Below are 23,570 nucleotides of genomic sequence, written 5' to 3'. Positions count from 1 at the left end.
GTTCAGATTTTCATTTCGGAAATGTCATTTTTCAAAAGTTGAAAATTTCAATCTGCAATATCTCTTGTTATATTCGTCTGATCCAATTGGGATTTCCGGTTTCGTAATCAGCATTGATCAGGCTTCCATTCCAGCTCAGAAACTAAATATCGAAAATCTCGATTTTTTGGGTCAAAAATGAGCAAGGGGTTAGACCTCCCTAAAATGACCTATTTGCTCCTCTGCATAAATATCAGGGTGTCCTACTACTGTCTTAGGATATGGAGTGTATAATACTTACTTTTTTATTCAATCAAACCTAACAGTTGATGATTCAATAGAGAATTGCACACCCAGAGAGCAGTTCAAAGTGAACTGGAAAATGAAAAATGGAAAAACAATAGATTCGATTTTTTTTCAAACGAAGCCAGATATTTGAAAGTTTGATATGAAAATATAGGTTTTCAAATAAGCTGAATCCATTGCGAGCATTCCCAAAAGTCTATCTCTCACCGTTCAGATTTTCATTCTGGAAATGTCATTTTTCAAAAGTTGAAAATTTCAATCTGCAATATCTCTTGTTATATTCGTCTGATCCAATTGGGATTTCCGGTTTCGTAATCAGCATTGATATGGCTTCCTTTTCAGCTCAAAAACTAAATATCGAAAATCTCGATTTTTTGGTCAAAAATGAGCAATGGGTTAGACCTCCCTAAAATGACCTATTTGCTCTTCTGCCTGAAAAACAGGAAATTCAACTACTGTCTTAGGATATGGAGTGTATGATACTTACTTTGTTGATTCCACCAAACTGAACAGTTGATGATTCAATAGAGAATTGCACTCCAGAGAGCAGTTCAAAGTGAACTGGAAAATGAAAAATGGAAAAACAATAAATTCGATTTTTTTTTCAAACGAACTCAGATATTTGAAAGTTTGATATGAAAATATAGGTTTTCAAATAAGCTGAATCAATTGCGAGCATTCTCGAAAGCCTATCTCTCACTGTTCAGATTTTCATTTTGGAAATGTCATTTTTCAAAAGTTGCAAATTTCAATCTGCAATATCTCTTGTTATATTCGTATGATCCAATTGGGATTTCCGGTTTCGTAATCAGCATTGATAAGGCTTCCATTCCAGCTCAACAACTAACTATAGAAAATCTCGATTTTTTGGGTCAAAAATGAGCAAGGGCTTAGACCCCCTAAAATGACCTATTTGCTCCTCTGCATAAAAATCAAGGTGTCCTACTACTGTCTTAGGATATGGAGTGTATAGTACTTACTTTTTTGATTCAACCAAACCTAACAGTTGATGATTCAATAGAGAATTGCACTCCAGAGAGCAGTTCAAAGTGAACTGGAAAATGAAAAATGGAAAAAAAATAAATTCGATTTTTTTTTCAAACAGAGTCAGATATTTGAAAGTTTTTCATGAAAATATAGGTTTTCAAATAAGCTTAATCCATTGCGAGCATTCCCAAAAGCCTATCTCTCACCGTTCAGATTTTCATTTCGGAAATGTCATTTTTCAAAAGTTGAAAATTTCAATCTGCAATATCTCTTGTTATATTCGTGTGATACAATTGGGATTTCCGGTTTCGTAATCAGCATTGATTAGGCTTCCATTCCAGCCCAGAAACTAAATATCGAAAACCTCGATTTTTTGGGTCAAAAATGAGCAAGGGGTTAGACCTCCCTAAAATGACCTATTTGCTCTTCTGCCTGAAAATCAGGAAGTTCAACTACTGTCTTAGGATATGGAGTGTATGATACTTAATTTGTTGATTCCACCAAACTAAACAGTTGATGATTCAATAGAGAATTGCACTCCAGAGAGCAGTTCAAATTGAACTGGAAAATGAAAAATGGAAAAAAAATAAATTCGATTTTTCTTCAAACAACGTCCGATATTTGAAAGTTCAACATGAAAATATAGGTTTTCGAATATGCTGAACCTATAGCAAGTATTCCTGAAAGCCTATCTCTCTGCGTTCAGATTTTCATCTTGAAAATGGCATTTTTCAAAAGTTGCAAATTTCAATCCGCAATATCTCTTGTTATATTCCTCTGATCCAATTGGGATTTCCGGTTTCGTAATCAGCATTGATCAGGCTTTCATTCCAGCTCAACAACTAAATATCGAAAATCTCGATTTTTTGGGTAAAAAATGAGCAAGGGCTTAGACCCCCTAAAATGACCTATTTGCTCCTCCGCATAAAAATCAGGGTGTCCTACTACTCTCTCAGGATATGGAGTGTATAATACTTACTTTTTGATTCAACCAAACCTAACAGTTGATGATTCAATAGAGAATTGCACTCCAGAGAGCAGTTCAAAGTGAACTGGAAAATGAAAAATGGAAAAACAATAGATTCGATTTTTTTCTAAACGAAGCCAGATATTTGAAAGTTTGATATGAAAATATTATTTTTTCGAATAAGCTGAATCCATTGCGAGCATTCCCAAAAGCCTATCTCTCACCGTTCAGATTTTCATTTCGGAGATGTCATTTTTCAAAAGTTGAAAATTTCAATCTGCAATATCTCTTGTTATATTACGGTGAGAGATAGGCTTTTGGGAATGCTCGCAATGGATCCAGCTTATTTGAAAACCTATATTATCATTATAAACTTTCAAATATCTGACTTTGTTAAAAAAAATATTCGGATTTATTTTTTTTCCATTTTTCATTTTCCAGTTCACTTTGAACTGCTCTCTGGAGAGCAATTCTCTATTGAATCATCAACTGTTAGGTTTGGTTGAATCGAAAAAGTAAGTACTATACACTCCATATCCTAAGACAGTAGTAGGACACCCTGATTTTTATGCCGAGGAGCAAATAGGTCATTTTAGGGGGGTCTAAGCCCTTGCTCATTTTTGACCCAAAAAATCGAGATTTTCGATATTTTGTTGTTGAGCTGAAATGGAAGCCTTATCAATGCTGATTACGAAACCGGAAATCCGAATTGGATCAAACGAATATAACAAGAGATATTGCAGATTGAAATTTTCAACTTTTAAAAAATGATATTTCCAAAATGAAAATCTGAACGGTGAGAGATAGGCTTTCGAGAATGCTCGCAATTGGAATTTCCGTTTTCGTAATCAGCATTGATAAGGCTTCCATTTCAGCTCAAAAACTAAATATCGAAAATCTCGATTTTTTGGGTCAAAAATGAGCAAGGGGTTAGACCTCCCTAAAATGACCTATTTGCTCTTCTGCCTGAAAATCAGGAAGTTCAACTACTGTCTTAGGATATGGAGTGTATGATACTTACTTCGTTGATTCCACCAAACTAAACAGTTGATGATTCAATAGAGAATTGCACTCCAGAGAGCAGTTCAAATTGAACTGGAAAATGAAAAATGGAAAAAAAATAAATTCGATTTTTCTTCAAACAACGTCCGATATTCGAAAGTTCATCATGAAAATATAGGTTTTCGAATATGCTGAACCTATAGCAAGTATTGCTGAAAGCCTATCTCTCTCCGTTCAGATTTTCATCTTGAAAATGGCATTTTTCAAAAGTTGCAAATTTCAATCCGCAATATCTCTTGTTATATTCTTCTGATCCAATTGGGATTTCCGATTTCGTAATCAGCATTGATCAGGCTTTCATTCCAGCTCAACAACTAAATATCGAAAATCTCGATTTTTTGGGTCAAAAATGAGCAAGGGCTTAGACCCCCTAAAATGACCTATTTGCTCCTCCGCATAAAAATCAGGGTGTCCTACTACTGTCTCAGGATATGGAGTGTATAATACTTACTTTTTGATTCAACCAAACCTAACAGTTGATGATTCAATAGAGAATTGCACTCCAGAGAGCAGTTCAAAGTGAACTGAAAAATGAAAAATGGAAAAACAATAGATTCGATTTTTTTCTAAACGAAGCCAGATATTTGAAAGTTCGATATGAAAATATAGGTTTTCAAATAAGCTGAATCCATTGCGAGCATTCCCAAAAGCCTATCTCTCACCGTTCAGATTTTCATTTCGGAGATGTCATTCTTCAAAAGTTGAAAATTTCAATCTGCAATATCTCTTGTTATATTACGGTGAGAAATAGGCTTTCGAGAATGCTCGCAATGGATCCAGCTTATTTGAAAACCTATATTTTCATGATAAACTTTCAAATATCTGAATTTGTTAAAAAAAAAAATCGAATTTATTTTTTTTCCATTTTTCATTTTCCAGTTCACTTTGAACTGCTCTCTGGAGTGCAATTCTCTATTGAATCATCAACTGTTAGGTTTGGTTGAATCGAAAAAGTAAGTATCATACACTCCATATCCTAAGACAGCAGTTGAACTTCCTGATTTTCAGGCAGAAGAGCAAATAGGTCATTTTAGGGGGGGTCTAACCCCTTGCTCATTTTTGACCCAAAAAATCGAGATTTTCGATATTTAGTTTTTGAGCTGAAATGGAAGCCTTATCAATGCTGATTACGAAACCGGAAATCCCAATTGGATCAGACGAATATAACAAGAGATATTGCAGATTGAAATTTGCAACTTATGAAAAATGACATTTCCAAAATGAAAATCTGAACGGTGAGAGATAGGCTTTCGAGAATGCTCGCAATGGATCCAGCTTATTTGAAAACCTATATTTTCATGATAAACTTTCAAATATCTGACTTTGTTTAAAAAAAAAATCGAATTTATTGTTTTTCCATTTGAAATTTTCCAGTTCAATTTGAACTGCTCTCTGGAGTGCAATTCTCTATTGAATCATCAACTGTTAGGTTTGGTGGAATCAACAAAGTAAGTATCATACACTCCATATCCTAAGACAGCAGTTGAACTTCCTGATTTTCAGGCAGAAGAGCAAATAGGTCATTTTAGGGGGGTCTAACCCCTTGCTCATTTTTGACCCAAAAAATCGAGATTTTCGATATTTAGTTTTTGAGCTGAAATGGAAGCCTTATCAATGCTGATTACGAAACCGGAAATCCCAATTGGATCAGACGAATATAACAAGAGATATTGCAGATTGGAATTTTCAACTTTTGAAAAATGACATTTCCGAAATGAAAATCTGAACGGTGAGAGATAGGCTTTCGAGAATGCTCGCAATTGAGATCTCCGGTTTCGTAATCAGCATTGATAAGGCTTCCATTTCAGCTCAAAAACTAAATATCGAAAATCTCAATTTTTTGGGTCAAAAATGAGCAAGGGGTTAGACCTCCCTAAAATGACCTATTTGCTCTTCTGCCTGAAAATCAGGAAGTTCAACTACTGTCTCAGGATATGGAGTGTATGATACTTACTTCGTTGATTCCACCAAACTAAACAGTTGATGATTCAATAGAGAATTGCACTCCAGAAAGCAGTTCAAATTGAACTGGAAAATGAAAAATGGAAAAACAATAAATTCGATTTTTCTTCAAACAACGTCCGATATTCGAAAGTTCATCATGAAAATATAGGTTTTCGAATATGCTGAACCTATAGCAAGTATTCCTGAAAGCCTATCTCTCTCCGTTCAGATTTTCATCTTGAAAATGGCATTTTTCAAAAGTTGCAAATTTCAATCTGCAATATCTCTTGTTATATTCCTCTGATCCAATTGGGATTTCCGGTTTCGTAATCAGCAGTGATCAGGCTTCCATTCCAGCTCAACAACTAAATTTCGAAAATCTCGATTTTTTTGGGTCAAAAATGAGCAAGGGCTTAGACCCCCTGAAATGACCTATTTGCTCCGCCGCATACAAATCAGAGCGTCCTACTACTGTCTTAGGATATGGAGTGTATAATACTTACTTTTCGATTCAACCAAACCTAACAGTTGATGATTCAATAGAGAATTGCACTCCAGAGAGCAGTTCAAAGTGAACTGGAAAATGAAAAATGGAAAAACAATAGATTCGATTTTTTTTTTAAACGAAGCCAGATATTTGAAAGTATATATATATGCCGGTTTATAACGTCTTACGACGTTGTCCGACGCCTAATTTCCATCGGTGTCGCAGTCCGCAATCTTCTGCTGTTAATTGTCTGGCACTCATGAATTTTTCGATGGCCTTCGGCCATTCTAGTTTAGGTCTGCCTCTCTTTCGTCGACCCTGTGGCTGCCATTCCAGAACTTGTTTAGGAAGACGATTATCTTGCATCCTCTTAACATGACCGAACCATGTGAGCTGTTTCACCTCTATGTCTTGCCAAGTGGTCCCCTCAATTTCCATTCTTGTCTTCACTTCTTCATTTCGTATCCGGTCTCTTCTGGAAATTCTGAGCGATCTTCTTATCGCGTCCATCTCAACAGCTTCTATTCTCGATTTCAACCTTTCTGGAATTCTCCAGGTTTCAGAACCATATATGAGTGAAGATTTGATCATGGTCTCGTAAATTTGAAACTTTCTACTTTTGGTTATTTCTCCACTCCATAGCACACTGTTGAGACATCCTCTCATTTTTTTTGCGGAAGTTATTCTCCTTTCAATCTCTCCTATGTCTGTTTCGCTCTCGTCGAATCGTACTCCCAAATAGACATAGTCCCGACAGCCAGATATGCGATGCCCGTTTTCAAGATCCAGAAAACCAGGCGGACCACCTATCCTCAAGTACTTCGTCTTCTCCAGGTTAACTGTTAAGCCCCATTCATTGTACTCCTCCACAAGTTTACGTACCATATACTCCATATCCTCTTGGTCTCCAGCAAGAATCGCCTGATCGTCTGCAAATTGTAGGGTATAAATATAATTATCCTTCAGTTCTATCCCCATCCCTCGTATCTTTCTTTTCCATCTTTTCAGGCAGGCTGCCACATAAATTTTAAAAAGTGTTGGTGAAATGCAGCAGCCCTGTCTCAATCCCTTTGTGACTGCGAACTCCTTTGTTAGAAATTTTCCTATCTTCACTCTTGATTTAGATCCTCTATATAGTTCCTGTAGTGCCTCTATGTATCTGTAGTTTATATTGGAGTGTTTAGGGATTTGCCATAGTCTAGATAACAAGACAGTGTCATAGGCCTTCTGAAGATCTACAAAAGTGATATGGGTTTCCATGTTTGAAAGTTTGATATGAAAATATAGGTTTTCAAATAAGCTGAATCCATTGCGAGCATTCCCAAGAGCCTATCTCTCACCGTTCAGATTTTCATTTCGGAAATGTCATTTTTCAAAAGTTGAAAATTTCAATCTGCAATATCTCTTGTTATATTCGTTTGATCCAATTCGGATTTCCGGTTTCGTAATCAGCATTGATAAGGCTTTCATTCCAGCTCAGAAACTAAATATCGAAAATCTCGATTTTTTTGGTCAAAAATGAGCAAGGGCTTAGACCCCCTAAAATGACCTATTTGCTCCTCTGCATAAATATCAGGGTGTGCTACTACTGTCTTAGGATATGGAGTGTATAATACTTACTTTTTGATTCAACCAAACCTAACAATTGATGATTCAATAGGGAATTGCATTCAAGAGATCAGTTCAAAGTGAACTGGAAAATGAAAAATGGAAAAAAAATAAATTCGATTTTTTTTCGAACAAAGTCAGATATTTGAAAGTTTATCATGAAAATATAGGTTTTCAAATAAGCTGAATCCATTGCGAGCATTCTCGAAAGCCTATCTCTCACCGTTCAGATTTTCATTTTGGAAATGTCATTTTTCAAAAGTTGAAAATTTCAATCTGCAATACCTCTTGTTATATTCGTCTGATCTAATTGGGATTTCCGGTTTCGTAATCAGCATTGATAAGGCTTCCATTTCAGCTCAAAAACTAAATATCGAAAATCTCGATTTTTTGGGTCAAAAATGAGCAAGGGGTTAGACCCCCCTAAAATGACCTATTTGCTCTTCTGCCTGAAAATCAGGAAGTTCAACTACTGTCTTAGGATATGGAGTGTATGATACTTACTTTGTTGATTCCACAAAACTAAACAGTTGATGATTCAAAAGAAAATTGCACTCCAGAGAGCAGTTCAAATTGAACTGGAAAAAGAAAAATGGAAAAACAATAAATTCGATTTTTCTTTAAACAACGTCGGATATTTGAAAGTTCATCATGAAAATATAGGTTTTCGAATATGCTGAATCTATAGCAAGTATTCCTGAAAGCCTATCTCTCACCGTTCAGATTTTCATTTTGGAAATGTCATTTTTCAAAAGTTGCAAATTTCAATCTGCAATATCTCTTGTTATATTCGTCTGATCCAATTGGGATTTCCGGTTTCGTAATCAGCATTGATAAGGCTTCCATTCCAGCTCAACAACTAACTATAGAAAATCTCGATTTTTTGGGTCAAAAATGAGCAAGGGCTTAGACACCCCTAAAATGACCTATTTGCTCCTCTGCATAAAAATCAGGGTGTCCTACTACTGTCTTAGGATATGGAGTGTATAGTACTTACTTTTTTGATTCAACCAAACCTAAAAGTTGATGATTCAATAGAGAATTGCACTCCAGAGAGCAGTTCAAAGTGAACTGGAAAATGAAAAATGGAAAAACAATAGATTCGTTTTTTTTTTTTTAAACGAAGCCAGATATTTGAAAGTTTGATATGGAAATAAAGGTTTTCAAATAAGCTGAATCCATTGCGAGCATTCCCAAAAGCCTATCTCTCACTGTTCAGATTTTCATTTTGGAAATGTCATTTTTCAAAAGTTGCAAATTTCAATCTGCAATATCTCTTGTTTTATTCGTTTGATCCAATTGGGATTTCCGGTTTCGAAATCAGCATTGATAAGGCTTCCATCCCAGCTCAACAACTAAATATAGAAAATCTCGATTTTTTGGGTCAAAAATGAGCAAGGGCTTAGACCCCCCTAAAATGACCTATATGCTCCTCTGCATAAAAATCAGGGTGTCCTACTACTGTCTTAGGATATGGAGTGTATAGTACTTACTTTTTTGATTCAACCAAACCTAACAGTTGATTATTCAATAGAGAATTGCACTCCAGAGAGCAGTTCAAATTGAACTGGAAAATGAAAAATGGAAAAACAATAAATTCGATTTTTCTTCAAACAACGTCCGATATTTGAAAGTTCATCATGAAAATATAAGTTTTCGAATATGCTGAACCTATAGCAAGTATTCCTGAAAGGCTATCTCTCTCCGTTCAGATTTTCAGCTTGAAAATGGCATTTTTCAAAAGTTGCAAATTTCAATCTGCAATATCTCTTGTTATATTCCTCCAATCCAATTGGGATTTCCGGTTTGGTAATCAGCATTGATCAGGCTTCCATTCCAGCTCAACAACTAAATATCGAAAATCTCGATTTTTTTGGGTCAAAAATGAGCAAGGGCTTAGACCCCCTAAAATGACCTATTTGCTCCTCTGCATAAAAATCAGGGTGTCCTACTACTGTCTTAGGATATGGAGTGTATATTACTCACTTTTTTGATTCAACCAAACCTAACAGTTGATGATTCAATAGAGAATTGCACTCCAGAGAGCAGTTCAAAGTGAACTGGAAAATGAAAAATGGAAGAAAAATAAATTCGATTTTTTTTTTGAACAAAGTCAGATATTTGAAAGTTTATCATGAAAATATAGGTTTTCAGATATGCTGAACCTATAGCAAGTATTCCTGAAAGCCTATCTCTCACTGTTCAGATTTTCATTTTGGAAATGTCATTTTTCAAAAGTTGCAAATTTCAATCTGCAATATCTCTTGTTTTATTCGTTTGATCCAATTGGGATTTCCGGTTTCGAAATCAGCATTGATGAGGCTTCCATCCCAGCTCAACAACTAAATATCGAAAATCTCAATTTTTTGGGTCAAAGATGAGCAAGGGCTTAGACCCCCCTAAAATGACCTATTTGCTCTTCTGCCTGAAAATCAGGAAGTTCAACTACTGTCTTAGGATATGGAGTGTATGAAACCTACTTTGTTGATTCCACCAAACTAAACAGTTGATGATTCAATAGAGAATTGCACTCCAGAGAGCAGTTCAAATTGAACTGGAAAATGAAAAATGGAAAAACAATAAATTCGATTTTTCTTCAAAGAACGTCCGATATTTGAAAGTTCATCATGAAAATATAAGTTTTCGAATATGCTGAACCTATAGCAAGTATTCCTGAAAGCCTATCTCTCTCCGTTCAGATTTTCATTTTGAAAAGGGCATTTTTCAAAAGTTGCAAATTTCAATCTGCAATATCTCTTGTTATATTCCTCTGATCCAATTGGGATTTCCGGTTTCGTAATCAGCATTGATCAGGCTTCCATTGCAGCTCAACAACTAAATATCGAAAATCCCGATTTTTTTGGGTCAAAAATGAGCAAGGGCTTAGACCCCCTAAAATGACCTATTCGCTCCTCCGCATACAAATCAGGGTGTCCTACTACTGTCTTAGAATATGGAGTGTATAATACTTACTTTTTGATTCAAACAAACCTAACAGTTGATGATTCAATAGAGAATTGCACTCCAGAGAGCAGTTCAAAGTGAACTGGAAAATGAAAAATGGAAAAACAATAGATTCGATTTTTTTTTTAAACGAAGCCAGATATTTGAAAGTTTGATATAAAAATATAGGTTTTCAAATAAGCTGAATCCATTGCGAGCATTCCCAAAAGCCTATCTCTTACCGTTCAGATTTTCATTTTGGAAATGTCATTTTTCAAAAGTTGAAAATTTCAATCTGCAATACCTCTTCTTATATTCCTCTGATCCAATTGGGATTTCCGGTTTCGTAATCAGCATTGATCAGGCTTCCATTGCAGCTCAACAACTAAATATAGAAAATCTCGATTTCTTGGGTCAAAAATGAGCAAGGGCTTAGACCCCCCTAAAATGACCTATTTGCTCCTCTGCATACAAATCAGGGTGTCCTACTACTGTCTTAGGATATGGAGTGTATAGTTCTTACTTTTTTGATTCAACCAAACCTAACAGTTGATGATTCAATAGAGAATTGCACTCCAGTAGCAGTTCAAAGTGAACTGGAAAATGAAAAATGGAAAAACAATAAATTCGATTTTTTTTCAAACGAACTCAGATATTTGAATGTTTGATATGAAAATATGGGTTTTCAAATAAGCTGAATCCATTGCAAGTATTTTCAAAAGCCTATTTCTCACCGTTCAGATTTTCATTTTGGAAATGTCATTTTCCAAAAGTTGAAAATTTCAATCTGCAATATCTCTTGTTTTATTCGTTTGATCCAATTCGGATTTCCGGTTTCATAATTAGCATTGATAAGGCTTTCATTCCAGCTCAAAAACTAAATATCGAAAATCTCGATTTTTTGGGTCAAAAATGAGCAAGGGCTTAGACCTCCCTAAAATGACCTATTTGCTCCTCTGCATAAAAATCAGGGTGTCCTACTACTGTCTCAGGATATGGAGTGTATAGAACTTACTTTTTTGATTCAACCAAACCTAACAGTTGATGATTCAATAGAGAATTGCACTCCAGAGAGCAGTTCAAAGTGAACTGGAAAATGAAAAATGGAAAAAACAATAGATTCGATTTTTTTTTAACGAAGCCAGATATTTGAAAGTTTGATATGAAAATATAAGTTTTCAAATAAGCTGAATCCATTGCGAGCATTCCCAAAAGCCTATCTCTCACCGTTCAGATTTTCATTTTGGAAATGTCATTTTTCAAAAGTTGAAAATTTCAATCTGCAATATCTCTTGTTATATTCGTCTGATCCAATTTGGATTTCTGGTTTCGTGATCAGCATTGATCAGGCTTCCATTCCAGCTCATAAACTAAATATCGAAAATCTCGATTTTTTGGGTCAAAAATGAGCAAGGGCTTAGACCCCCCTAAAATGACCTATTTGCTCCTCTGCATAAAAATCAGGGTGTCCTACTACTGTCTTAAGATATGGAGTGTATAGTACTTACTTTTTTGATTCAACCAAACCTAACAGTTGATGGTTCAATAGAGAATTGCACTCCAGAGAGCAGTTCAAATTGAACTGGAAAAGGAAAAATGGAAAAACAATAAATTCGATTTTTCTTTAAACAACGTCGGATATTTGAAGGTTCATCATGAAAATATAGATTTTCGAATATGCTGAATCTATAGCAAGTATTCCTGAAAGCCTATTTCTCACCGTTCAGATTTTCATTTTGGAAATGTAATTTTCCAAAAGTTGAAAATTTCAATCTGCAATATCTCTTGTTATATTCGTCTGATCCAATTGGCATTTCCGGTTTCGTAATCAGCATTGATCAGGCTTCCATTCCAGCTCAACAACTAAATATCGAAAATCTCGATTTTTTGGGTCAAAAATGAGCAAGGGCTTAGACCCCCCTAAAATGACCTATTTGCTCCTCTGCATACAAATCAGGGTGTCCTACTACTGTTTTAGGATATGGAGTGTATAATATTACTTAGGATATGGAGTGTATAGAACTTACTTTTTTGATTCAACCAAACCTAACAGTTGATGATTCAATAGAGAATTGCACTCCAGAGAGCAGTTCAAAGTGAACTGGAAAATGAAAAATGGAAAAACAATAGATTCGATTTTTTTTTTAACGAAGCCAGATATTTGAAAGTTTGATATGAAAATATAGGTTTTCAAATAAGCTGAATCCATTGCGAGCATTCCCAAAAGCCTATCTCTCACCGTTCAGATTTTCATTTTGGAAATGTCATTTTTCAAAAGTTGAAAATTTCAATCTGCAATATCTCTTGTTATATTCGTCTGATCCAATTTAGATTTCTGGTTTCGTGATCAGCATTGATCAGGCTTCCATTCCAGCTCATAAACTAAATATCGAAAATCTCGATTTTTTGGGTCAAAAATGAGCAAGGGCTTAGACCCCCCTAAAATGACATATTTGCTCCTCTGCATAAAAATCAGGGTGTCCTACTACTGTCTTAAGATATGGAGTGTATAGTACTTACTTTTTTGATTCAACCAAACCTAACAGTTGATGGTTCAATAGAGAATTGCACTACAGAGAGCAGTTCAAATTGAACTGGAAAAGGAAAAATGGAAAAACAATAAATTCGATTTTTCTTTAAACAACGTCGGATATTTGAAGGTTCATCATGAAAATATAGATTTTCGAATATGCTGAATCTATAGCAAGTATTCCTGAAAGCCTATTTCTCACCGTTCAGATTTTCATTTTGGAAATGTCATTTTCCAAAAGTTGAAAATTTCAATCTGCAATATCTCTTGTTTTATTCGTTTGATCAAATTCGGATTTCCGGTTTCATAATCAGCATTGATAAGGCTTTCATTCCAGCTCAAAAACTAAATATCGAAAATCTCGATTTTTTGGGTCAAAAATGAGCAAGGGCTTAGACCCCCCTAAAATGACCTATTTGCTCCTCTGCATAAAAATCAGGGTGTCCTACTACTGTCTTAGGATATGGAGTGTATAGTACTTACTTTTTTGATTCAACCAAACCTAACAGTTGATGATTCAATAGAGAATTGCACTCCAGAGAGCAGTTCAATGTGAACTGGAAAATGAAAAATGGAAAAATAATAAATTCGATTTTTTTTTTAACGAACTCAGATATTTGAATGTTTATCATGAAAATATAGGTTTTCAAATAAGCTGAATCCATTGCGAGCATTCCCAAAAGCCTATCTCTCACCGTTCAGATTTTCATTTTGGAAATGTCATTTTTCAAAAGTTGAAAATTTCAATCTGCAATATCTCTTGTTTTATTCGTTTGATCCAATTCGGATTTCCGGTTTCATAATAAGCATTGATAAGGCTTTCATTCCAGCTCAAAAACTAAATATCGAAAATCTCGATTTTTTGGGTCAAAAATGAGCAAGGGCTTAGACCCCCCTAAAATGACCTATTTGCTCCTCTGCATAAAAATCAGGGTGTCCTACTACTGTCTCAGGATATGGAGTGTATAGAACTTACTTTTTTGATTCAACCAAACCTAACAGTTGATGATTCAATAGAGAATTGCACTCCAGAGAGCAGTTCAAAGTGAACTGGAAAATGAAAAATGGAAAAACAATAAATTCGATTTTTTTTCAAACGAACTCAGATATTTGAATGTTTGATATGAAAATATAGGTTTTCAAATAAGCTGAATCCATTGCAAGTATTCTCAAAAGCCTATTTCTCACCGTTCAGATTTTCATTTTGGAAATGTCATTCTCCAAAAGTTGAAAATTTCAATCTGCAATATCTCTTGTTTTATTCGTTTGATCCAATTCGGATTTCCGGTTTCATAATCAGCATTGATAAGGCTTTCATTCCAGCTCAAAAACTAGGTATCGAAAATCTCGATTTTTTGGGTCAAAAATGAGCAAGGGCTTAGACCCCCTAAACTGACCTATTTGCTCCTCTGCATAAAAATCAGGGTGTCCTACTACTGTCTTAGGATATGGAGTGTATAGAACTTACTTTTTTGATTCAACCAAACCTAACAGTTGATGATTCAATAGAGAATTGCACTCCAGAGAGCAGTTCAAAGTGAACTGGAAAATGAAAAATGGAAAAACAATAGATTCGATTTTTTTTTTAACGAAGCCAGATATTTGAAAGTTTGATATGAAAATATAGGTTTTCAAATAAGCTGAATCTATTGCGAGCATTCCCAAAAGCCTATCTCTCACCGTTCAGATTTTCATTTTGGAAATGTCATTTTTCAAAAGTTGAAAATTTCAATCTGCAATATCTCTTGTTATATTCGTCTGATCCAATTTAGATTTCTGGTTTCGTGATCAGCATTGATCAGGCTTCCATTCCAGCTCATAAACTAAATATCGAAAATCTCGATTTTTTGGGTCAAAAATGAGCAAGGGCTTAGACCCCCCTAAAATGACCTATTTGCTCCTCTGCATAAAAATCAGGGTGTCCTACTACTGTCTTAAGATATGGAGTGTATAGTACTTACTTTTTTGATTCAACCAAACCTAACAGTTGATGGTTCAATAGAGAATTGCACTCCAGAGAGCAGTTCAAATTGAACTGGAAAAGGAAAAATGGAAAAACAATAAATTCGATTTTTCTTTAAACAACGTCGGATATTTGAAGGTTCATCATGAAAATATAGATTTTCGAATATGCTGAATAAATAGCAAGTATTCCTGAAAGCCTATTTCTCACCGTTCAGATTTTCATTTTGGAAATGTCATTTTCCAAAAGTTGAAAATTTCAATCTGCAATATCTCTTGTTTTATTCGTTTGATCAAATTCGGATTTCCGGTTTCATAATCAGCATTGATAAGGCTTTCATTCCAGCTCAAAAACTAAATATCGAAAATCTCGATTTTTTGGGTCAAAAATGAGCAAGGGCTTAGACCCCCCTAAAATGACCTATTTGCTCCTCTGCATAAAAATCAGGGTGTCCTACTACTGTCTTAGGATATGGAGTGTATAGTACTTACTTTTTTGATTCAACCAAACCTAACAGTTGATGATTCAATAGAGAATTGCACTCCAGAGAGCAGTTCAATGTGAACTGGAAAATGAAAAATGGAAAAATAATAAATTCGATTTTTTTTTTAACGAACTCAGATATTTGAATGTTTATCATGAAAATATAGGTTTTCAAATAAGCTGAATCCATTGCGAGCATTCCCAAAAGCCTATCTCTCACCGTTCAGATTTTCATTTTGGAAATGTCATTTTTCAAAAGTTGAAAATTTCAATCTGCAATATCTCTTGTTTTATTCGTTTGATCCAATTCGGATTTCCGGTTTCATAATTAGCATTGATAAGGCTTTCATTCCAGCTCAAAAACTAAATATCGAAAATCTCGATTTTTTGGGTCAAAAATGAGCAAGGGCTTAGACCCCCCTAAAATGACCTATTTGCTCCTCTGCATAAAAATCAGGGTGTCCTACTACTGTCTCAGGATATGGAGTGTATAGAACTTACTTTTTTGATTCAACCAAACCTAACAGTTGATGATTCAATAGAGAATTGCACTCCAGAGAGCAGTTCAAAGTGAACTGGAAAATGAAAAATGGAAAAACAATAGATTCGATTTTTTTTTAACGAAGCCAGATATTTGAAAGTTTGATATGAAAATATAAGTTTTCAAATAAGCTGAATCCATTGCGAGCATTCCCAAAAGCCTATCTCTCACCGTTCAGATTTTCATTTTGGAAATGTCATTTTTCAAAAGTTGAAAATTTCAATCTGCAATATCTCTTGTTATATTCGTCTGATCCAATTTGGATTTCTGGTTTCGTGATCAGCATTGATCAGGCTTCCATTCCAGCTCATAAACTAAATATCGAAAATCTCGATTTTTTGGGTCAAAAATGAGCAAGGGCTTAGACCCCCCTAAAATGACCTATTTGCTCCTCTGCATAAAAATCAGGGTGTCCTACTACTGTCTTAAGATATGGAGTGTATAGTACTTACTTTTTTGATTCAACCAAACCTAACAGTTGATGGTTCAATAGAGAATTGCACTCCAGAGAGCAGTTCAAATTGAACTGGAAAAGGAAAAATGGAAAAACAATAAATTCGATTTTTCTTTAAACAACGTCGGATATTTGAAGGTTCATCATGAAAATATAGATTTTCGAATATGCTGAATCTATAGCAAGTATTCCTGAAAGCCTATTTCTCACCGTTCAGATTTTCAGTTTGGAAATGTAATTTTCCAAAAGTTGAAAATTTCAATCTGCAATATCTCTTGTTATATTCGTCTGATCCAATTGGCATTTCCGGTTTCGTAATCAGCATTGATCAGGCTTCCATTCCAGCTCAACAACTAAATATCGAAAATCTCGATTTTTTGGGTCAAAAATGAGCAAGGGCTTAGACCCCCCTAAAATGACCTATTTGCTCCTCTGCATACAAATCAGGGTGTCCTACTACTGTTTTAGGATATGGAGTGTATAATACTTACTTTTTTGATTCAACCGAACCTAACAGTAGATGATTTAATAGAGAATTGCAGTCCAGAGAGCAGTTCAAAGTGAACTGGTAAATGAAAAATGGAAAAACAATAAATTCGATTTTTTTTCAAACGAACTCAGATATTTGAATGTTTGATATGAAAATATAGGTTTTCAAATAAGCTGAATCCATTGCAAGTATTCTCAAAAGCCTATTTCTCACCGTTCAGATTTTCATTTTGGAAATGTCATTTTCCAAAAGTTGAAAATTTCAATCTGCAATATCTCTTGTTTTATTCGTTTGATCCAATTCGGATTTCCGGTTTCATAATCAGCATTGATAAGGCTTTCATTCCAGCTCAAAAACTAGGTATCGAAAATCTCGATTTTTTGGGTCAAAAATGAGCAAGGGCTTAGACCCCCTAAACTGACCTATTTGCTCCTCTGCATAAAAATCAGGGTGTCCTACTACTGTCTTAGGATATGAAGTGTATAGAACTTACTTTTTTGATTCAACCAAACCTAACAGTTGATGATTCAATAGAGAATTGCACTCCAGAGAGCAGTTCAAAGTGAACTGGAAAATGAAAAATGGAAAAACAATAGATTCGATTTTTTTTTTTAACGAAGCCAGATATTTGAAAGTTTGATATGAAAATATAGGTTTTCAAATAAGCTGAATCCATTGCGAGCATTCCCAAAAGCCTATCTCTCACCGTTCAGATTTTCATTTTGGAAATGTCATTTTTCAAAAGTTGAAAATTTCAATCTGCAATATCTCTTGTTATATTCGTCTGATCCAATTTAGATTTCTGGTTTCGTGATCAGCATTGATCAGGCTTCCATTCCAGCTCATAAACTAAATATCGAAAATCTCGATTTTTTGGGTCAAAAATGAGCAAGGGCTTAGACCCCCCTAAAATGACCTATTTGCTCCTCTGCATAAAAATCAGGGTGTCCTACTACTGTCTTAAGATATGGAGTGTATAGTACTTACTTTTTTGATTCAACCAAACCTAACAGTTGATGGTTCAATAGAGAATTGCACTCCAGAGAGCAGTTCAAATTGAACTGGAAAAGGAAAAATGGAAAAACAATAAATTCGATTTTTCTTTAAACAACGTCGGATATTTGAAGGTTCATCATGAAAATATAGATTTTCGAATATGCTGAATCTATAGCAAGTATTCCTGAAAGCCTATTTCTCACCGTTCAGATTTTCATTTTGGAAATGTCATTTTCCAAAAGTTGAAAATTTCAATCTGCAATATCTCTTGTTTTATTCGTTTGATCAAATTCGGATTTCCGGTTTCATAATCAGCATTGATAAGGCTTTCATTCCAGCTCAAAAACTAAATATCGAAAATCTCGATTTTTTGGGTCAAAAATGAGCAAGGGCTTAGACCCCCCTAAAATGACCTATTTGCTCCTCTGCATAAAAATCAGGGTGTCCTACTACTGTCTTAGGATATGGAGTGTATAGTACTTACTTTTTTGATTCAACCAAACCTAACAGTTGATGATTCAATAGAGAATTGCACTCCAGAGAGCAGTTCAATGTGAACTGGAAAATGAAAAATGGAAAAATAATAAATTCGATTTTTTTTTTAACGAACTCAGATATTTGAATGTTTATCATGAAAATATAGGTTTTCAAATAAGCTGAATCCATTGCGAGCATTCCCAAAAGCCTATCTCTCACCGTTCAGATTTTCATTTTGGAAATGTCATTTTTCAAAAGTTGCAAATTTCAATCTGCAATATCTCTTGTTATATTCGTCTGATCCAATTGGATTATCAGCATTGATCAGGCTTCCATTCCAGCTCAACAACTAAATATCGAAAATCTCGTTTTTTTGGGTCAAAAATGAGCAAGGGCTTAGACCCCCCTAAAATGACCTATTTGCTCCTCTGCATACAAATCAGGGTGTCCTACTACTGTTTTAGGATATAGAGTGTATAATACTTACTTTTTTGATTCAACCAAACCTAACAGTTGATGATTTGATAGAGAATTGCACTCCAGAGAGCAGTTCAAAGTGAACTGGTAAATGAAAAATGGAAAAACAATAAATTCGATTTTTTTTTCAAACGAACTCAGATATTTGAATGTTTATCATGAAAATATAGGTTTTCAAATAAGCTGAATCAATTGCGAGCATTCTCGAAAGCCTATCTCTCACCGTTCAGATTTTCATTTTGGAAATGTCATATTTCAAAAGTTGCAAATTTCAATCTGCAATATCTCTTGTTATATTCGTCTGATCCAATTGGGATTTCCGGTTTCGTAATCAGCATTGATAAGGCTTCCATTCCAGCTTAGAAACTAAATATCGAAAATCTCGATTTTTTGGGTCAAAAATGAGCAAGGGCTTAGACCCCCCTAAAATGACCTATTTGCTCCTCTGCATACAAATCAGGGTGTCCTACTACTGTTTTAGGATATAGAGTGTATAATACTTACTTTTTTGATTCAACCAAACCTAACAGTTGATGATTTGATAGAGAATTGCACTCCAGAGAGCAGTTCAAAGTGAACTGGAAAATAAAAAATGGAAAAACAATAGATTCGATTTTTTTTTAAACGAAGCCAGATATTTGAAAGTTTGATATGAAAATATAGGTCTTCAAATAAGCTAAATCCATTGCGAGCATTCCCAAAAGCCTATCTCTCACCGTTCAGATTTTCATTTCGGAAATGTCATTTTTCAAAAGTTGAAAATTTCAATCTGCAATATCTCTTGTTATATTCGTCTGATCCAATTGGGATTTCCGGTTTCGTAATCAGCATTGATTAGGCTTCCATTCCAGCTCAGAAACTAAATATCGAAAATCTCGATTTTTTGGGTCAAAAATGAGCAAGGGCTTAGAGCCCCCTAAAATGACCTATTTGCTCCTCTGCATAAATATCAGGGTGTCCTACTACTGTCTTAGGATATGGAGTGTATAGTACTTACTTTTTTGATTCAACCAAACCTAACAGTTGATGATTCAATAGAGAATTGCACTCCAGTAGCAGTTCAAAGTGAACTGGAAAATGAAAAATGGAAAAAAAATAAATTCGATTTTTTTTCAAACAAAGTCAGATATTTGAAAGTTCATCATGAAAATATAGGTTTTCAAATAAGCTGAATCCATTGCGAGCATTCTCGAAAGCCTATCTCTCACCGTTCAGATTTTCATTTCGGAAATGTCATTTTTGAAAAGTTGAAAATTTCAATCTGCAATATCTCTTGTTATATTCGTCTGATCCGATTGGGATTTCCGGTTTCGTAATCAGCATTGATAAGGCTTCCATTTCAGCACAAAAACTAAATATCGAAAATCTCGATTTTTTGGGTCAAAAATGAGCTAGGGGTTAGACCCCCCCAAAATGACCTATTTGCTCTTCTGCCTGAAAATCAGGAAGTTCAACTACTGTCTTAGGATATGGAGTGTATGATACTTACTTTGTTGATTCCACCAAACTAAACAGTTGATGATTCAATAGAGAATTGCACTCCAGAGAGCAGTTCAAATTGAACTGGAAAATGAAAAATGGAAAAACAATAAATTCGATTTTTCTTCAAACAACGTCCGATATTTGAAAGTTCATCATGAAAATATAGGTTTTCGAATATGCTGAACCTATAGCAAGTATTCCTGAAAGCCTATCTCTCTCCGTTCAGATTTTCATCTTGAAAATGGCATTTTTCAAAAGTTGCAAATTTCAATCTGCAATATCTCTTGTTATATTCCTCTGATCCAATTGGGATTTCCGGTTTCGTAATCAGCATTGATCAGGCTTCCATTCCAGCTCAACAACTAAATATCGAGAATCTCGATTTTTTTGGGTCAAAAATGAGCAAGGGCTTAGACGCCCTAAAATGACCTATTTGCTCCTCCGCATACAAATCAGGGTGTCCTACTACTGTCTTAGGATATGGAGTGTATTATACTTACTTTTTGATTCAACCAAACCTAACAACCTAACAATCATGAATATGAATATACAAAGTATATCGAAAAAAGTTGACCAATTCAATTCTTACATGGCTGAGTTAAATCCTGATGTTGTCTGCCTAACGGAGCACTGGCTTCGAAAAGGGCATATGGACGTTCTGAATATGCAGAACTATCGAGTAGCCTCGTCTCTTTGTAGAGAAAATTCTATTCATGGTGGAACAATGATTCTTGTAAAGGACGGATTAAAATATAGGAATCTGTCGGAGCTTCTTTCCTCCACTATTGAGAAGCACATTGAGATTTCGGCGGTCGAACTGAACAAGCGAAAATTGGTAGTAATTGCATTATATAGACCTCCGACTGGCGATTTTGATCTGTTTGTGAACGTTGTTGACAAGATGTTGTCCGAGGTGGCTGAGAGGTTCCCTGCTCATGAAGTATACTTGGCAGGAGATTTCAACATAGATTTCCTAGTGGAAAGTAACGATATGAGAGACTTGTTGAATCTACTTAAATCTCATGGGCTGGCTATAACGTCGACATTGCCAACACGGGTTACCAAGACAAGCAGTACCTGCATAGCTAATGTGTTCACAAATAAAGACTTGGACAATATTAAGGTGAGAACAATAAATATGCATATGTCGGATCATCGGGCACAACTATTGGCGATAACTGAAAAGCGGATAAAGAAGGAAAAAGTGAAAAAGATTAAAATAAGAGATATAAGTGACCACAATGTGCAGATATATAAACAAAAGCTTCTGTCATATCGGTGGTTGGATATCTTGAGGGAGAAATCTTCTGAGGAGATGTTCAACACGATCTATGAAATTATCCTGAAAGATTACAATGAATGCTTTCCAGTGAGGTACAGACCGGAAAAGAGTAAAAATAATTATTATTTCACTGATGTGCAGATAAGGATGAAAAACAGATTAGATGCGTTAGCAGTAAGAGCAGCAACAACGAAAAGTGATGAAGATTACCGGGTTTACAATAATTATAAGAGATTGTTTCACCAAGAAATTGCTGAATCGATAAAGCAGAGAAATGCCTCATTTATAGAAAACTCAGAGAATAAGCAGAAAGCTATATGGCACCTCATTAGGACAGAAACAAATAAGAAACGGAAATCTTCAGCCAAGACCTCACTATGTGCTGAAAATTTAAATACCTATTTTTGTGAATTGGGTGAGACAGTTGCTGAAAGTATACCTGTATCAGAGATCAGACCCGAAGATTTCCTGAAAAATGTCAAAATAGATAACAGTAAATCGTGTTACTTTCGTCCTACCACACCAGAAGAGATTGAAGCAATTATAGGAAATCTGAAAAAAAAATCTGCCACAGATGTGGATGATTTTTCAGTGGAACTATTTAAGAAGATAAAAAGGGAATTATCCGATCCTTTGTCGTTCGTTGTGAATAAGTGTATGGAAGAGGGAGTGTTTCCTGCTGTGCTGAAACGGGCAAAGGTAGTTCCAGTTCACAAGGGAGGTGATGCCGATCAAGAACAAAATTACAGGCCCATATCAATTTTGCCAGTCCTGTCTAAGGTGCTGGAAATGGCAATCAAGGAGAGATTGGTTGATTTTTTTGAAAAGAACAAATTTTTCTCCGATCATCAACACGGCTACAGGGGGGGCAGATCGGTTGTGACAGCCATATGGGAAGTTCTCAAGCTTACTGCTGCAGCTTGGGATGGTAATGACATTGCTGAGTTGTTGTGTGTTGATCTTTCAAAGGCTTTCGACACCGTTGATCATGGTACGTTGCTTGAGAAGCTGTTTTACTATGGAGTGAGGGGCATTCCACTTAAGTTAATTGCCTCATACTTATCTGAGAGAGAACAACTGGTTACCTGGTTGAATGAGCAGTCCACCAGCCGAAAGATTAAGATAGGTGTCCCGCAGGGTTCGGTGCTTGGCCCAATCCTTTTTTTGATCTTCATTAATGACCTGATCTGGAATATAAGTTTTTATGGAGCTGTACTGTTTGCTGATGATACCTCTGTTATGCTGAGAGGTAAAAGTGTGGACGAGATACGAACTAAAGCGGAGAAACTACTGGAAGACATCGGAAAGTGGTTTCAGGCGAATAGACTGAAAATGAATGAGAGCAAGACACAGCAGCTCACATTTTCCCATGCATTGGATCAGAGAGCCTCCGTTAAGTTTTTGGGAGTCCATTTGGAATCTGGACTAGGCTGGAGGACCAACATTGATGGACTGGTAGCAAAACTGTCAGTGGCTGTGTATTCCATTCGACGGGTGAAAATGTGCACAACATATGAAATGGCCAGGCTAACTTATTTTGCCAACTTCCATAGTGTGGCCTCCTACGCCATTCTTTTTTGGGGTAGTTCATCGGAAGCGCAAAGAGTGCTTTTACTCCAGAAGAGGGCTATAAGGGCTCTTTTCGGCCTTGGACCCAGAGACAGTTGTAGAGAGGCATTCAGGGCTGGGGGCATCTTGACTGTCCAAAGTATTTTCATATCATCCACACTGAAGTATGTGCATGCTAATATCAGAAACTTCCCGAGGAATATGCAGAGGCATCCATATGGAACAAGAAATAGAACAGCCTTAGAAATACCCTTTCATCGTCTAACATCGTCACAGCAATTTGTTGATTACTGGGGAGCCGTTTTGTACAATTCGATACCGGATACTATAAAACGGTTAAATGCTACAAGATTCGACAGGGAGATAAAGAGGGCTCTGTTGAAGACTACTGTATATAGCTTGAAAGAATTTTTGGACCGGCCTTCATTCTTTTTTACATGAATAAATGGATCAACAATGTTTTGTTTTATGTGTAATTGTGGTACTAGTCCTTCACAAAATAACTTACATATTTTTTGAATACTATTGTATTTGATTTTTTTT

Source organism: Coccinella septempunctata, chromosome 6 (genome assembly GCF_907165205.1).
Source record: "Coccinella septempunctata chromosome 6, icCocSept1.1, whole genome shotgun sequence".
NCBI classification, from domain to species: Eukaryota; Metazoa; Arthropoda; class Insecta; order Coleoptera; family Coccinellidae; genus Coccinella; species Coccinella septempunctata.
The sequence above is the reverse complement of the archived record's forward strand: the minus strand, read 5'-3'. Positions refer to the sequence as shown.